At 42.1% G+C, this 12379-nt stretch overlaps 1 long non-coding RNA gene and 2 other non-coding genes across 3 annotated transcripts in view; all 3 read left to right on the top strand.

Annotated features, from left to right (window-relative positions):
* Positions 1–3418: 3418 nt before the first annotated feature.
* TRNAA-UGC lies at positions 3419–3490 on the top strand. The gene has a single exon. It is a non-coding gene; the product is annotated as a tRNA-Ala (tRNA).
* Positions 3491–3951: 461 nt separating this feature from the next.
* On the top strand, positions 3952–4024 carry TRNAK-CUU. The gene has a single exon. It is a non-coding gene; the product is annotated as a tRNA-Lys (tRNA).
* An 8313-nt stretch (positions 4025–12337) lies between these two features.
* The window catches only part of LOC122699992, a 2011-nt gene continuing 1969 nt past the window's right edge, over positions 12338–12379 (top strand). Inside the window, exon 1 of the long non-coding RNA XR_006342712.1 lies at positions 12338–12379. This exon is cut by the window's right edge and continues 548 nt beyond it. This is a non-coding gene — a long non-coding RNA (uncharacterized LOC122699992).

The raw sequence follows: 12379 nt of genomic DNA on the forward strand, positions 1-12379 counted from the left end.
GGTTTGATCCCTGGATCGGGTAGATCCCCTGGAGAAGAGACTGGCTACCCACTCCGATATTCTTCCCTGGAGAATTCCCTGGACAGGGGAGTCTGGCAGGTTACAGTCCCTGGGGTCACAATGAATCGGACACGACTGAGCGACTAATACACACACGTCTCTCATCACTCCCTCTCGAGGGCACTCGAAGCAGATTTTCTTCCTCAGCCTCCTCAGAAACCGCGCTTGTTAAGGTCACCGGTGACCGCAGCGATCATAAGTCAAAGGTCAAGGCAGGCGGCTTCTTAGGCTTTACCTCCTCTCTCCTCGGATGCTTCCTCCTTCTGGCACCATCTCTTCCTTCCCGGGTACTGTACTCCCTGGCTTTTCTCCCACTTCCATGGCTTCCTACCAGCTTCTTGGTCAGCACGGTTGTTTCCTCTTCCTCTCCCTGCCCTTGCTTGGTCCTTGGACTTTCTGTCTATGCTCACTTCCTTGTGATCTCTTTCCTGCTGGAAAGACTTTCCCCCTGCTCCACGGACAAATCCTCAGCCCAACTCTTCCTAGGATGCCTGGCTCCCACAGCCAACTCACTGGGCAGCATCTTCACATGAAGCGTTCTAAGGGAGAGTTACACACCCGTCACGTCCACAATGCACTTCTGTCTGCCCCTCCACCTGCTCTTCCCACAGCCTTCCCCAGTACACTCCATTTAACAGCAACTCCATCCGTCGAGGTGCTCAGGCCCAAACCAGTGAGTCTTCTGAGGCTCTCCAAGAGAGGAGAAATGCACAGGACCCACCCCTAGTCCTCAGCATCTATTCAATTCTTCCACAGCATCATCACCTATAATTGATGATCACAACATTTCTTTCCCCTTCTGTCCCTCTCCTGCCGTATCTTCTCCATCCAGCTGTGAGAACAATCCTGTTAAAATGTTAAGTCAGATAGGGATCCTCCTTTCCTCCAATTCTCCTGTGGCTCCCACCTCTCTCAGAGTAAAAATTGAAGTCTTCACACTGTCTAAAGGCACTATCTATTCTTTCTCTCCATTCCCTGCATATAAAGTGATAGGAGATGCATCCCCTCATCTCCTATCACTCTCCCCTGCTGCATGGACCCCCTTATTATTCCTGCAATAACACGTCACAAGGCTCCTAACTCAGGGCCTTTAAACTGGCTCTTACCTTTTCTTGGACCTCTCTTTTCACGGACACTTTCATGGCTCACATTCCATCTCCTTTCAACCCTTTTCTTCAAATGTCACCTTCTCAGAATCATGCTTTACTCCATTCTCTCCCTCAAGGCTGGCTCTATTTTCTCTTTAGCACTCGACCTCCTCTGAAACCAGAGCTGATAGATGTAATGAACTATGTCAGTTTTGCTTATGGCTGAACTCTCAGTTTTCTACGGCAGTTCTAGGTACACAATAGAGCTTCATAAACTTTTCTTGGGATTAATTAATTTAAATATGGCTCAAAATTCAGATGTACAGAGCATTTAACAGTGAAAAACTTTGCCCATCGCCTATGCCTCAGCCCCCTTCCAATCCCAAGCATCAACTTTGCAATTCTGAATTACTTTATACAAATATTGCACACTTTACTACACTCCCTCTTCTCAACAAAACTTGAAACAAAAACTTCCAGATGTACAAGCTGGATCTAGAAAAGACAGAGGAACCAGAGATGAAATTGCCAACATCTGTTGAATCATAGAAAAAGCAAGAAAATTCCAGAAAAACATCAACTTCTGCTTCATTGACTAAGCTTAAACCTTTGACTGTGTGGATCACAACAAACTGTGGAAAATTCTTGAAGAAATGGGAATAGCAGACCACCTTACCTGCCTCCTGAGAAACTGGTATGCATGTCAAGATACAACAGTTAGAACCAGACATGAAGCAATGGACTGGTTCCAAATTGGGAAAGGAGTACGTCAAGGCTGTATATTGTCACCCTGCTTATTTAACTTCTGTGCAGAGTACATCAAGTGAAATGCCAGGCTGGATGAATCCCAAGCTGGAATCAAGATTGCTGGGAGAAATATTGATAACCTCAGATATGCAGATGACACCACCCTAATGGTAGAAAGTGAAGAGGAGTTAAAGAGCCTCTTGACGGGGGTGAAAGAGCAGAGTGGAAAAACTGGCTTAAAACTCAACATTCAAAAAACTAAGATTATGGCATCCAGTCCCATCACTTCTTGGCAAGTAGATGGGGAAACAATAAAAGCAGTGAGAGACTTATTTTCTTGGGCTCCAAAAGCACTGCAGATGGTGACTGCAGCCATGAAATTTAAAAAACGCTCACTCCATGGAAGAAAAGCTATGACAAACCTAGACAGCTCATTAAAAAGCAGACATCACTTTGCCAACAAAGGTCTGCAGACTCAAGTTATGGTTTTTCCAGTAGTCATGCATGGATGTGAGAGCTGCACGGTAGAGAAGGCTGAATGCCAAAGAATCGATGCTTTCCAACTGTGGTGCTGGAGAAGACTTCTTAAGAGTCCCTTGGACAGCAAGGAGATCAAACCAGTAATCCTAAAGGAAATCAACTCTAAATATTCATTGGAAGGGCTGATACTGAAGCTCCAATACTTTGGCCACCTGATGCGAAGAACTGACTCATTGGAAAAGACCCTGATGCTGGGAAAGAGTGAAGGCAGGAGGAGGAGGGGACAACAGAGGATGAGATGGTTGGATGGCATTACTGACTCAATGGACATGAGTTTGAGCAAGCTCTGGAAGATAGTGAAAGACAAGGAAGCCAGGCATGCTACAGTCCATGCGGTGGCAGAGTCAGACACAACTGAGCGACTGAACAACTCTTCTCGTTGTTTAACAGACGTAGCTGCTGCTGCTGCTGCTAAGTCGCTTCAGTCGTGTCCGACTCTGTGCGACCCCATAGACGGCAGCCCACCAGGCTCCCCCATCCCTGGGATTCTCCAGGCAAGAGCACTGGAGTGGGTTGCCATTTCCTTCTCCAATGCATGTAAATGAAATGAAATTAAATTAAATGAAAGTAATGAATGTAAAATGAAAGTAAAAGCGAAAGTGGAGTCGCTCAGTGTATCCGACTCTTAGTGACCCCATGGACTGCAGCCTACCAAGCTCCTCCGTCCATGGGACTTTACTACACCTCATCTTACTTTCCTTCTTTTGGCTCACAGTTCATTTTTGGGCGTCGTGCCGGATGACTTTCCCTTCTTTTTCCACCGCTGCCTCCAAGTGTTTATCCTGGTCCTGTGCTCCCCTTGATCGTCATCTCGGTCGAAGTCCACTCGCTCAGAGTCAGTAGTGGACCCTGAAATAGCTCCCAGCGCTGGCCGCTGGCCTTTGCAGGCTTTGGATTGTCACAACTAGCAGATGCCTTTCGTTCGACTGCTCCTTTTGACAATAACCACCTAATAGAAATTAGAGTAGCCTTTGTGGCGGGCTGGGGATGTAGCTCAGTGGTAGAGCGCATGCTTTGCATGTATGAGGCCCCGGGTTCGATCCCCGGCATCTCCAGGGCGAGTGATGCCTTCTGTTTTGCTTTCTCTCGACTCCAGAGTTTAGAAATGCAGAACCCAAGGAAACACCCTAAAGAAAGCATGGAGTTTGCACAGGTTGTGGGCACGGCGGCGACCTTCACCCACTATAGGCTCAACCCCGCGACGGTGCATTTAAACTTCGGACTGAAAATTCATGGATTAAGCTCGTCGATGGCATCAGCATGCGAACCTTATCCCTCCTCAGCGCCTGTTTTTCTCAGGGATGGAAAAGAAGGGCTAAGGTGCTGGCAGAAAAGGGACGGAAGTGGGAAGGACGGTCAGTCAAGCATGATTGGTAGAGTTTGAATTTCTCAGGCTGCCAATAATCTTGTCTTTAGTGCCCCAATTTTGTCCCAATTAAATCCAACTTCAAACCTCAAGCTAGATACAACCGGAACCCTTTCTTCAAGTAAAAGTTACTGAAGAAAATCATTGTGTGCCCGGCTAGCTCAGTCGGTAGAGCATGAGACTCTTAATCTCAGGGTCGTGGGTTCGAGCCCCACGTTGGGCGACAGGTGTATTTTGTTCTTAACTACCGGAAGGTTGATAGTGAGAAATACTTCTGTCTTTGATCCATGTGTAAGTTGATGTGGGCTTCTTGATGTTACTCTCTCTCCTTTCCCTACTAACAAAGCAACCTTTTAGAAATTGTTGAAAGAATCCGCCATGCAGTGCAGAGGACGTCAGTTAGAGCCCTGGTCTGGGAGGAACCCGAATTGCCTTGGGCAACTAAGCCCATGGGCCACAACTGTTCAGCCTGGGCTCTGGACGCGTAGCCACAACTACTGAAGCCTAGATACTCCACAGCCTGTGCTCCACAGCAGGAGATACCACTGCAATGAGAAGCTTGTGCACCACAATTAGAGAAAGCACCCGCGCAGCAAGGAAGACCCGGTGCAGCCAAAAATAAATAAATATTTTTTAAAATTGTTCAAAATGTATGTAATAAAATTTACCATTTTCACTATTATTTTAAAAAATTATAGCTGATACACAATGTGTTAGTTTCTGCTATCAGCAGATATATATATGTGTGTGTGTGTGTGTATGTATGTATGTCTGCTATGTGTATATACTTTGACATATTCTTTTCCATTATGGTTTATTAGCAGATAGTGAATATAGTTCCCTGTGCTATACAATTGGATCTTGTTCATTTTCACTATTTTAAAGTGCACAATTCTGTGCCTCTAAACACACTCACATTGCTAGGCAACCCTCATCACCATCCATCCTCAGAATTTTTCCATATTGCCCAACTGCAATTCTACCCAATGAACATCAGCTCCCTACCTATCTTTCTCCCTGTCCTTGGCAACCACCGTTTTACTCTCTGTCTCTATGCATTTGGCTATTCTTTATTGTTGTTTAGTCACTAAATCATGTCTGACTCTTTGAGATCCCATGGGCTGTAGCCCACCAGGGATCCTCTGTCCTTGGGATTTCCCAGGCAAGAATACTGGAGCGGGTTGCCATTTCCTTCTCTGGGGGAACTTCCAGACCCAGGGATCCAACTCACTTCTTCTGCATTGCCTGGCGGATTCTTTACTGCTGTGCCACTCTAGGAACCTCATATAAGATGAATCAAAATTATTTTTCCTTTGTGATTGGTTTATTTCACTTAGCATGATGTCTTCAAGATTCTTCCATGTTGTAGTTTTGGAAGTGTTGGCCACAGCAATCAGAGCAGAAAAAGAAATAAGAGGAATTCAGATAGGAAAAGAAGAAGTAAAACTCTCACTCTTTGCAGACGACATGATCCTCTACATAGAAAACCCTAAAGACTCTACCAGAAAATTACTAGAGCTAATCAATGAATACAGTAATGTTGCAGGATATAAAATTAACATACAGAAATCCCTTGCATTCATATACACTAACAATGAGAAAACAGAAAGTGGATTAAAGATCTAAATGTAAGACCAGAAACTATAAAACTCCTAGAGGAGAACATAGGCAAAACATTCTCTGACATAAATCACAGCACGATCCTCTATGACCCACCTCCCAGAATATTGGAAATAAAGCAAAAATAAACAAATGGGACCTAATTAAACTTAAAAGCTTTTGCACAACAAAGGAAACCATAAGCAAGGTGAAAAGACAGCCTTCAGAATGGGAGAAAATAATAGCAAACAAAGCAACAGACAAAGGATTAATCTCAAAAATATCAAGCAACTCCTGCAGCTCAATTCCAGAAAAATAAATGACCCAATCAAAAAATGGGCCAAAGAACTAAACAGACATTTCTCCAAAGAAGACATACAGATGGCTAACAAACACATGAAAAGATGCTCAACATCACTCATTATCAGAGAAATGCAAATCAAAACCATAATGAGGTACCATTGCACACCAGTCAGAGAGGCTGCTATCCAAAAGTCTACAAGCAATAAATGCTGGAGAGGGTGTGGAGAAAAGGGAACCCTCTTACCCACCGCACATTTGGTGGGAATGCAAACTAGTACAGCCACTATGGAGAACAGTGTAGAGATGCCTTAAAAAACTGGAAATAGAACTGCCATATGACCCAGCAATCCCACTCCTGGGCATACACACTGAGGAAACCAGATCTGAAAGAGACACGTGCACCCCAATGTTCATCGCAGCACTGTTTATAATAGCCAGGACATGGAAGCAACCTAGATGCCCATCAGCAGATGAATGGATAAGGAAGCTATGGTATATATACACTATGGAATATTACTCAGCCATTAAAAAGAATTCATTTGAATCAGTTCTAATGAGATGGATGAAACTGGAGCCCATCATACAGAGTGAAGTAAGCCAGAAAGATAAAGACCAATACAGTATACTAACACATATATATGGAATTTAAAAAGATGGTAACGATAATCCTATATGCAAAACAGAAAAAGAGACACAGAAGTACAGAACAGACTTTTGGACTCTGTGGGAGAAGGCAAGGGTGGGATGTTCTGAGAGAATAGCATTGAAACAAGTACACTATCAATGGTGAAACAGATCACCAGCCCAGGTTGGATGCACAAGACAAGTGCTCAGGGCTGGTGCACGGGGAAGACCCAGAGGGATGAGATGGAGAGGGAGGCGGGAGGGGGGATCGGGATGGGGAACACATGTAAATCCATGGCTGATTCATGTCAATGTATGGCAAAAACCACTACAATATTGTAAAGTAATTAGCCTCCAACTAATTAAAATAAATGGGAAAAAAATTAAAAAATAAAACATAAAAAAAGAGAAAAAAATAAATGAAAAAAAAAGAATAAAATAAACTTGCAAGTTGATGCTCATAGATCTAAAATAAATAAATAAATACAGTTTACTGCTAGTTTTGCTTCACCCTTAAAAAAAAAAAAGATTCTTCCAAGTTGTAGCATGCTCCAAATTTCTTCCTTTCAAGGCTAAATAACAGGGGGTTCCCTTGTGGCTCAGACGATAAAGAATCTGACTGCTTTGTGGGAGACCTGGGTTTGATCCCTGGGGTCCCAAAGAATCAGACACGACTGAGCAACTAACACTTTCATTTTTCGATATTCCATTTTATCTATATACCATATTTTGTTTATCCATTTATCTCTCAGTAAACACTTCAGCTCACTTCAGTCGCTCAGTCCTGTCCAACTCTTTGTGACCCCATGGACTGCAGCATGCCAAGCTTCCCTGTCCATCACCAACTCTCCAAGCTTGCTCAAACTCATGTCCATCAAGTCCGTGATGCCATTCAACCATCTCATCCTCTGTCGTCCCTGTCTCCTCCTGCCTTCAACCTTTCCCAGAATCAGGGTCTTTTCAAATGAGTCAGTTCTTTGAATCAGGTGGCCAAAGTACTGCAGTTTCAGCTTCAGCATCAGTCCACTTATATTCCTTTTATCTTTCAACAATTCAGTGAATAATGCTGCTGTGAACATGGGTTTACTTTTACCTGTTCTGTTCAAGTTCCTACTTTCACTTCTTCTGCACATATATCTATAAGTGGATTTGCTGATCATAAGGTATTTCTATGTTTATTTATTTTTTAATCGTCATACCATTTTCCACAGAGGCTGCACCACAGAATGAGTTTTTAAAACATCTTTTGAGTAGGTAATATACTGTACTGTTCAAAAAATGAGACATCTATAAAAATATTCAGTGAAAAGAATCCAACTTCTATTCTCCCTTCTTAGGTAACAGGTTTGTATTCATGTACATATTCTTTCAGAATTTTTTTAATGCAAAGATATTTTTATTTTCCTCTATTCTACACAAAGATATAATTACAGCTCTTTTATATTTTGATTTTCTTTCTATCTCAAGACATAGAAATTTTCCTCAGTCTTTTTTGCAGCTGTCTAATATCCCACTGTAGATGAATCTTAGTTCATTCAGCAGATCACCTACTGATGGATATTTATAGTTTCCAATCTCTTGCAATTTCAAGTGATGGGGCATTAATAAGCATGTAGTGTAGTCATTTTGCACTTTTGAATTTACATCTGTAAGGCAAATTACCAGAAGTAAGATTCCTGGGTCAAGTAAGATTCATTATATATGAAGCTGTAATTTTACAGAAATAGACAAATCACCAGGCTGTGGCTCCTATAGGGTATCATTACTTCGCACCAGTTGTAAATGAGACTGATTGTTTCTCCACTGCCTTGGTGGCATCAAGCTGCTTATTTCCAGGGCCCCTCATTGTCTGTCTTATAAGATAATAACCATTGCAGGGCCTACAGGATACTACCTACAGAGAGAGGGACCTTCCTTTTGCCTCTCATAAGAGCATACTTGGACAAAAGATTTTGAAGATCACATTGTCACTCTAACTTATGATTTTTAATCCAACTGTATCGGATAACACTATTTTTTCTCTTTTCAAACCTGTTTTTGTGGGAGCCATCATGTTTTCTTCACTTGCAAAGCCATGACATCATTGGAAGGCCTGTTTAGTTATTTTTTACTTGGCAAATTTTCTCCCTTGGGCAGGAAGACTCCAATCAGATATAAGAAATTAAATTTGTATGTGATTTTCTATAAGGTCTTGGTGTTATGTAGGGAATATATAAATTATTAGATCATGCATGTAGATTGTGAAGTGATCTCTATGATGATATATAATTTATATGTAAATACTGATCAACCATCTACTTGAATATTTTTATTTAAAAATCTCATTTGAAACAGAAAATTATCTCCAGGTTTAATATATTCATGGCTAGTGGGTAAAGAACCTGCCTGCAATGCAGGAGACACAGGAGATGCAGTTTTGATCCCTGTGACAGGAAAATCCTCTAGAGGAGGAAAGGGCAACCCACTCCAGTGTTCTTGCCTGGGAAATCCCACAGACAGAGAAGCCTGGCGGGCTACAGTCCATGGGATTGCAAAGAGTCAGACACAACTGAGCATGAATAAGTAGACGGATATTCTGACCAGTCTAAAAATATTCCAGTATCAAAAATAAAAATACTCCTGTATCTTTAACAGTTACTGGTTTCCCTTTCCTAAACTTGAGAAAATCATTCTTCTATGGTTTCTGTAGCATCAGTAGAGAAGGTTCGATCATCATCAAATGCTCACCTCAATATTTCAATGCTATTTATATCACATTGGTTTAAGGGTACAAGTCCCCCTAAAAAAAGGCATGTCTCAGTCACATCATGGGGAATGTGAATTTTGGGTAAGGAGGAAGACAAAATGTCAACTGCTGCTGCTGCTGCTGCTGCTGCTGCTAAGTCGCTTCAGTTGTGTCTGACTCTGTGCAACCCCATAGACGGCAGCCCACCGGGCTCCCCCATCCCTGGGATTCTCCAGGCAAGAACACTGGAGTGGGTTGCCATTTCCTTCTCCAATGCATGAAAGTGAAAAGTGAAAGTGCGTCGCTCGGTCGTGTCCGACTCTTAGCGACCCCATGGACTGCAGCCTACCAGGCTCCTCCATCCATGGGATTTTCCAGGCAAGAGCAAGCTAATTCTGGAGGACTCCCTGCCAAAGGAATAGTGGCCAAAAAAGATGACCCAGAATGACCTGCTCCTCTAGTCTGTGTCAGGACCAATTGGATTAAAATCACTGCCTATTTTGGGAAACCCTTTCTGCTGTCATTTGAGATGTTCAGTGTCTAAGGGCAGTGGAAGGCTTTTGAAAAGGGAAAGGAATATATACGTCTTTTGTGATTAATATTCAATGTATTACAGTTACATATGTTGAAGTCTAGTTTTTCTCAAGGTTTTAAATTCAATTTAAAAACATTGTTGTTTTTATTAAAAAGCTAGAAAATTTTGAAACAACCAGAACAATCCCTTTCATTGGTTCTTGTGTGAATTAAAGCTACCGAAAGGCATCATCCTGAACATCTAAGCCACTGATGATATTCTCTAAAACATTTTAAATGATAATTACAGACTATCTGAACCTTCAATTCATGATGAGGTGAGGGAGGCACTGGTGAGGTCACACAGCTAGGACCTAAAGCTGATGTGTATTGTTTATTTGAAATTTTCTGAATGAACCTCTGTGTTCATTCATCTTAAAAAGTCCACATTGTGTTAAAAATTCCTACTGTGTTCTTCATTTGCCTGGGAGTCCTCAAACACATAAAATCCTGTGTCCTGCACTCATTTTTCTACCCATATGCAAACAAAACCAGCAAATGGTGTGGATGTAGTCATCAGAATGCAGAGCCTTGGGGGTATAGCCACAGCTCCTTAACCTCCAAGGCTGGTTAAAGAGGTCTTGGTTTTCCCCCCATCCTTAAATCCACCAAATTTATGCCTACTTCAGGGCCTTTGAGCCTTCTGCCCCCTCTCCCAAAGTCCTTTTCTCCAAGATATTTGTAAGGTGGCTCTTTCTTACCTTTCTGACTCAGCTCATTGTCACCTCTTGTGATGTGTCTTTCCTGGCCTATCTCTCTAATACTGTCCTCTGCCTACCACTCTGTCAGATAACCCTCATTAATTTTCTCCCAGTCTGTATCACTCTCTAAGATTATTTTTCTATCTGCTTATTTGTTTGTTGTTTTAATTGTCTATTAGAAGGTAAACATCAGGAGGGCAAGGACCTGGCTTATCTTTTTCATTGCAGTGTGAATGAATGAATGAATGAATGAAGCTTCCCTTTAACAGTGGCACACCATGGGTTTGTTGCAAGAGTGCAAAGAATCAATATATGCCCAGCATCTAGAACAGTTTTTAGTCCATGGTAAGGATTCAATTCACAAGATTTGTAGCTATTAATATTATTTCCTAACCCTGAAGTTTTATACAGTAACAGAACAACCAGAGGGAAAGGGAGATGATCAATAGAGTGACTATAGAAGGATATATCATGAGATCTATGAGGAGTATAAGGAAATGAGCCAGTGGGGTGGGAACTGGTGAATGTGGAGATAAAACAGAAATGGTGGAAGAGAGAAAAGTGTTGAAGCTGAGTGATGAGTACTTGGGACTTCTTAATACCATTCTGTCTACTTTAAATTTCCTAATAAAAGTTTAAAAAAATAAAAGCAGAAAGTAACACATTACTTTTTAGTGAGAGATTTAGGTAAATAATTTTGTAGACTATTGATGCTGAGTTTATTTGATTGAGGTTTATTTGAAAAAAATAAGGTAAAGATCCAGCAACGCTACAATTAAACAGAGCTCTCAGTGTATGTTTACATCCTTTGAAGAATTTCCCTAGGGAACCTCAGAAGTGGGGGAGCCAATCTTTGGTCCCATGCATTGTGTCCTGGCACCCATATTTGACTCTTTTATTTTTTACTAAAAAAAAAAAAAAAAAAACCTTGCTGAACTTGATTCTTTCAAGAATTCTTCCAAGTGAGGTCCAAAATTCCTCTTTATCTAGGAAAAATTAAAGATAGGCCTGAAGTGTGAGTTTCTACCAGGAAACAAGTGTGCTTTCAAATTGTCAGGGCAGTGCTGAAAGGATAAAGCGGCCAATTTTAAAGGGGCTTCTACTGACAAGCAGCAACAATTTAAGCATCAAAAAGAGGGTAATTCTGGCATTAATTGAAACAAGATGAAACTAATAAAGCTCTCAAGCCCTATTGACAAGTTAGCATTAAATGGAACCCCCAAAAAATATGACCCACATGAGACAACTTCCTGTGGAGCTTATTGTCCAACTCAGCTGCCTCTTTGGTGTTAACCGTGTTGCAGTGGATTTGTTTACTGTCTCCCTAAGGAAGTCAGAGGAGAACTCGAATGTTAGCTGAGGCAGGGACCAAAATCCATCTGGTGAAGAGTGACAGGATGGAGTGATGATCCTGGCCTCCCAGAGTCTTGGGTGGGCTTGGAGGGGGTACAGCAAGAGACACTCTGACAGTCCAGAGCCTGGGATGTAGGGACTGTACTGATTTATCTCAAATCAGTCAGTAAAATGTGAGGGGGGTGGGGAGGGGAGAAATTGGGTGAGCAGGGGAAACTCTGGGAGAATTCTTCCAAGTGGGATCCAAAATTCTTCACTCCTCTAGGGCTCTAAGTTGTACATATGGGCCCTAGCCTTTTTGGTCGGGTTTACATCTGTAAACCAAGCTAAGGCATATGAGTAAGTATTAAAAAACAAACAAACAAAAAAACCCCGATAAAGAGATGGGCATGATATTGATTTTGTGTCTGTGAAAGTAATGTGAATGCAGGTAACCTAACAAGCTTTGCCATCACGGGGCTAGTTTTGATTATGCTTTGTTTGCATTTAAGATGTGAAAGTGCTTTCACTGCCAGGGCCTGGGATTTGATTCCTGCCCCGGCAACTAAAATCTCTCAAGCTGCGCAGCACCGCACCCGAAACTTCCACCCCGCCCCCGCCTCCGCACAACCCACCCCCGCCCCCAACGCCAAAAAAAAAAAAAACCAACCTATGAAACTTTATTTAAAAAGAATTTGATTTACCACTTAGATATTTTATC

This window comes from Cervus elaphus, chromosome 9, assembly GCF_910594005.1.
Source record: "Cervus elaphus chromosome 9, mCerEla1.1, whole genome shotgun sequence".
NCBI lineage: Eukaryota > Metazoa > Chordata > Mammalia > Artiodactyla > Cervidae > Cervus > Cervus elaphus.